The following is a 6,000-nucleotide window of genomic DNA, read 5'->3' as shown; positions in this document are numbered from 1 at the left end:
TCACAACAGAGGGATCCCCTAGATAAGAGCCCAGTCCCCACCATGAGCTCTGGGAGGCCCTAGAATAGCTGTAAGACTGAGTTGCCCCCCCGACTTCTACTTTGAATTTACAGGGAGGGGAGGTCTGTTCTGAGGAAGGCAGCCTCAGGTGAGCAGAGGGAGGAGTCCCAGACCCTGCCAGGAGTCAAGGTAAAATGCTGAATAAGGAATAAGGAGGTCTTTCCACCAGAATAGAGAAGGCCCCTCAGAACTGATGTCTGCCCTGGGAAGAGGATGGAGTGGCCAGGAGTGACTTCCCCTGACTTTTGCCTAGAGAGTGTGAGGGTGGTGAGGACATTGTTTGAGAGGTGCGGCCTCAAGTAAACATAAAAGGGAATCCCAGACCCCCTGCTAGGAATCTAAGTAAGATACTGAGTAAGGACTAGGAGGAATCAGACACTTCAGAATAGCACAGGCCCTACCGAGCCCTGTTTATGTTGTCACACTGGGTAGGCCCTGCAACAGTTGTTGGACTTTGGTGTTTTCTGACTTTGGCTTTAGGAGTCTGAGGGCTGTTGTCTCAGATTAGCAGACTAAGTATCTTGGTCTCTGTCAAGGTCAAATTTATGACCTTGAGGTAGAGGGTACCACACATGCCAGAACAACAGAGCCCCCGAGGCACCTGGGTGGCTCAGTCGGTTAAGAATCGAACTGTCGATTTCAGCTAAGGTCATGATCTCGCACTTCATGAGTTCTAGCCCCGCAGTGGACTCTTGACTGCCAGTGCAGAGCCTGTTTGGGATGCTCTCTGTACCTCTCTCTCTCTTTCTCAAAATAAATAAAACATTAAAAAAAAGAACAATAGAGCCCCAACAGACAGCTGGCTTCCTCGAGCAATTCTGGGAGGCCCAGGAAGGTGTAGCTTAATGAGGCACCCCGTTACTTCTTTTCCCGCATTATCTGTCATTCCTGTGACTTTGCTGGCTGAGAGGTTCTGAGAAGAGCTGCGAATCAGAAGCAGGCCCTTTCTTTTAACTCAAATGACTCAAGGAGACTAAGGTCTCCTTCTGAGGTGATAACCCTTGGGTCTATAGATAGAGTCCCAGATACTCCCTGGGGTCACACTGAGGATTTTAATGAAAGACAGAAGGGACTACTCACTCTAAAAGAGAAAAGATCCCACAGAGCCTAAGATCCACAGAGCCTAATGGATCCTACCTGTCCTGTTGTCAGCTGTGGGAAACCTTGGCTGTGTCAGCTGGCTGCACCCTGAGGAGCTTTCTCACTCCCTCTTCCAGCTTCTTACATGACAGCACAGGAGATCTGTGAGGCTCTAGAGTACTGTTCGCAGGGAAGGTGGAGGCACTGTTCATCAGAGCTGCCACAGTTGAGTTTACCAGATGAGGCCACTCACATCCTCCCTTTACTCCTAGGTTATGGTCCCCCATCATCCACCCTCCTGCCTGCTCCACCGACAAGAGTGAGGATGTCTCGGGATCAGGAAATTCCATGTTGCACACAGGAACAACACTATGCCCACAATGAGATCCAGGGCCTTGAGGCCACACAGGTCTCCAAGGATGTGGAGGGGACCTCTCCCTCACCCTGTCCTCTTATGCCTGGCAATATGGAGGAAGCTCTGGCTGCTAGAATACCCAGTACTCCCCAGAGTCCTCAGAGTGCCTACTCATCTTACATTGTCATCACACCCACCTCGCCAAGCAAATCAGATGAGAGCTCCACCAGCCAAGAAAAGGAAGATAGTTCAGCTTCTTCATCAAAGGCCCTGTCAGACACTGAGAACTTGCCTGTAGACCCTCTAGATGAGAAGGTGACTTTGTTGGTGCAGTTCCTGCTGCACAAGTATCAAATGAAAGAGCCCATCAAAAAGGCACACATGACTGATGTTGTCATCAAAGAGTGCAAGGACAACTTCCTTGAGATCCTCAGGAGAGCCTCTGAGCACATGGAGCTGGTCTTTGGTGCTGATGTGAAGAAGGTGGACCCCACCAGCCACAGTTATGCCCTTGTCAACAAACTAGGACTTGCTTATGATTTGAGGCTCTGGGGTGAAGAGAGCATGCCCAAGACCAGCCTCCTGATAACTATCCTCAGTGTGATCTTCATGAAGGGCAATTGTGCCACTGAGGAGACCTGAGAAGTGCTGAATATGAGAGACCTATATTCTGGGAGGAAACACTCCATTTTTGGGGAGCCCAGGAAGTTCATCACCAAAGATTTGGTGCAAGAAAAGTACTTGGAGTACCACCAGGTACCCAACAGTGATCCTCCATGCTAAGAATTCCTTTGGGGCCACAGAGCCCACAGTGAAACCAGCAACATGAAATTGCTGGAGTTTTTAACCAAGATCCATGAGTCTGACCCCAGGTGCTTCCCATTCCATTATGAGGAGGCTTTGAGAGATGAAGCAGAGAGAGCCTGAACTGGAGGCACAAACAGGGCCAGCACTACTGCCACCGAGAGGGTTCATTCCAGTGCCAGATCCAGCAGCGTCTCCCATCCCTAGTGAAGTCAGAAGCAGTTTCTTCACTTTGTCATTACAATTAACAATTAGTCTTCTAAGTAGTGGAGGGCTGGGGTGTGGCTATAGGAAACACAATGTATAACGTCTCTGTGTCCCTCTTCTATATGGCTAACATGGAGGTTTATCTTCTTCATGGTAGGGAGAGTTCATTTTCAAATGTTGTTCCCTTTAATGTAGCATTTTATCAGCTCCAGGATCTAAGTTTATGAATGACACTGGTCATACATTTATTGCCATTTATGAAATTTAAGAATACTAGTTTTGTTTGTTTGTAAAACAAATTTGTAAAACTGACCATCTTATTTTGTGATCTGGAAAAGATAAATGATATTCAAATAGGCATTTCTTTGGAACTATCAAAGAACTCAGCAGTAAAATAATTGGGGTCAAGATGGTCAATTCTTAGCTTTCCTTAACCCTTTTAATCTCCCATTCTGTAAAATTTAGTGACACATACACGCATTTACTTAGATTACATAAGAATACATGAGAGAAGGGCATGGCTGTCTCAGTCAGGTGAGTGTCCAACTCTTGATTTTGGCTCAGGTCATGATCCCAGGGTCGTGGGATTAAGTCCTGCATTGGGCTCCATGCTGAGCATGGAGCCTGCTTAAGATTCTCTCACTCTCTCTCTCTTCTCTGCCCCTCTCCCAAACTCACTCTATCTCTCTCTCAAATTAAAAAAAAAATGTATGAGAAATAAATCTTAATAAATTACATTCCATGTGCACAGGCTTATTTTTTCCCCAAATATTAGTTCATCCATCTGCATTTTGGAAAGCACTGTGTTAGTAGTGGGGATGCCAGGATAAACAAGACTCACTGCCTGCCCATATAATTTTAGATGCTAGGATCAACAATCATGTAAAGACAATGGTAGGTATCCTTTAATACCAAAAGAAAAAGTAAAAGGGAATGAAGAGTTGGGGGGTCCATATGAAGGCAGTCAAGTAAAATGTCCCAAGACAAGACAGGCTGTGACCTTGGGAAACAGCAAGTCTTTCACTGGGAGATAATTGTAAATTAAGCTGTAATACATGAGCTGAGGCTATGAGAGTGGTGACCAGGGGTCAGATCCTCAGATGGTATGTCTCACAGTTCAGAGATTAAAGCCTAGGATGGAAAACTATTCTTAGCGGCTTCTTTGGGATTATGGGTTAACCAGATCCCACCTGGAACAAAAATGGAAGATACCCTGCAACCTTATCCAAGTGCAGTTGAACACAATCATTATAACTTCATATATATTATAAGCCACAAATACACAGGCATAGGTAATACAAAGTCAAAAGCACAGATAAATGCTTAGAAAAAAGAGCTTAAGGAAACATAAGAAAGTTTTCTCTAATTAGTAGATTTGAGGACTTTCTCCTTTTAAACTCTTCCTGGATTTATTATGTTTTGTGTAATTTTGGCTTCCAATAGTTTTGGGGAGGAGACAGAATATAGGCCACCATATGCACCACACTTGATTTTACCTCCACCTATATGGCCTTGCATGACCTCTCTTGATCCAGCCGAACCTAATCTGCAGGGACCCTCTCCTGATAGCCATTTCCATGTTTTCTACGACTCACAGGACATCTCCACCTGGACAGCTGGGAGAAGCTCACCATCTACATGGCACACGCTGATGGATCCACTACACCCTGCCTCATCTCTACCTCTAACTGAAATTGCCACCAGCTCTTGCTCCTCAAAACTTATCCTCAATCTCAGCTAACAACAGGCCATCTTTAGAACTCAGAATCATTATAGACTTTCCCCTACCCTTTCATATAGTCCTTAACATCCTACAATTCAAATCTGTCCCCTCCTCACCATCCTTGTATTCATAGCCTGAGTCAGGTGCCTTGCTATTTCATTTTGTTTTCTTTACTTAGTGTTTTCCCTCAGTATATGTTCAATAAATACTTGCTAGATGAATGAATGAATCAACCAATCAATCAAAGTATTAGAGGTAACATTCACTGATTCAAAATAATCCCAGGTAGAGCCTCTGGCTACCAGGGAAGAAACCCAAAGTGTTAGAACTGCTTACCTAACTTGTGAATTCCCATGGGAAACTATCACTGAGAATGCTATCACTGATGTTTCTTTCACTGCCCCTAACACCCTCATCTCGCACATGGGGATGCTGGCAACAGGATGGTACATCATGCTTCACTCATTGGACCCCACATATCTCCATCATCCCCTGTCAGTGTAACAAGGAAGTGTGGCATCTCCATCACCTTATCACATACTCTGCAAATATTTGCTCTTTGGCCCAATCTGCTGTGCCAGGCAATATCTGGTGGTGACACAGGCCAGCAAACACAGACCCAGGATACCAACCTCTTGTGTGCCAAAAATTCAGGAAGCATGAGAAGGCAGTCTGAGTTAGGAACACCATCTGGATTGTCTTTCAAGACATGTCCGTAGCTAGCCCTTGTAGTCCTGCTTGGGATTCTCTCTCTCCCCCTCTCTCTGCCCCTCCCCAACTTGTACTGTCACTCTCTCTCTCAGAATAAATAAATAAACTTAAGAATGAATGAATGAATGAATAAATAAATAAATAAATAAAAGAACGCTGTAACCTCCCCCAACAGGAAAGGTTCACCCTTGTTCACTCAGCACATTTCTGTACTGCCCTTTGCAAAAACCTCTATAATTTCAGCAGGTGATAATTAGCTCCTTCTTTTTGCTGCATGGTCAGTATCTTAACTTGGGAGTCTCTACTATACACCACCTGACTGAATGCGCCTGAACACCTGCATAGTGCTAGTAGGCACACTGAAAACCAAGATTACCTTCTGGGGAAACTACACAAGTTACAGATATCAGAAGAATAATGCATTATTTTTTTTTCTTTTTTAATCAGTACAGCATATTAGGCCAAGGAACCAATCCTTGCCTTCTCAATTCCTCCTGCCTCCTAGGACTTCCAGGGTGAGAGGAATTAGAGTCAGGATTTATAGATGTTTGCTTACACAGTGATTTCCATGGTCTTGCCCCATGTATCCCTTAAGGGTGAGGCTTTGGTTTTTGACCACAGAGGTATGCTCATTCATTGGTATATCTTTTCAGTGGCTAGTCCCAAATATGACACCCCATTAAAATCCTACTGCACATATCAAGGTGGTTCCAAAAACTTTTCTTATTTCAGATTTATATCCAAAGAATCAATATGTTCTGTGCCTACTCAGACTCAGCTCACAAGCCTACTTGTAAAACACTTTGAGAGTATGGTGAAGAAGCCTGTCAGGGAATGACCATGTACCTAAATTTCACCGTTCAAAGAGAAGGGGGTATAGCAGAGGGATCCCATGGTGAAGGTCAGCCAGGAGATACCTGCAGGGAATTGGAATACTCTGAGTCAGGGGGCAGATAGGTGATCCTGGAAAGTCTGTTCCACTGGGAGCATGGTACAGTGTCCAGAGGAGGATATACTGAAGAGCCGGCCAGCAGGTCGGTTTCCAGAGTTGGACAGGAGG

The 6,000-nt window shown here is 45.0% G+C and overlaps 1 pseudogene; it reads left to right on the top strand.

Moving 5' to 3' along the window:
- Window positions 1-1,465: 1,465 nt before the first annotated feature.
- LOC106979858 (melanoma-associated antigen B16-like) lies at window positions 1,466-2,447 on the top strand (annotated as a pseudogene).
- The last annotated feature ends 3,553 nt before the right edge of the window (window positions 2,448-6,000 follow it).

The sequence above is a fragment of the Acinonyx jubatus genome, chromosome X, assembly GCF_027475565.1.
Source record: "Acinonyx jubatus isolate Ajub_Pintada_27869175 chromosome X, VMU_Ajub_asm_v1.0, whole genome shotgun sequence".
Taxonomy (NCBI): domain Eukaryota; kingdom Metazoa; phylum Chordata; class Mammalia; order Carnivora; family Felidae; genus Acinonyx; species Acinonyx jubatus.
This window is presented reverse-complemented; position numbering and strand designations above follow the sequence as displayed.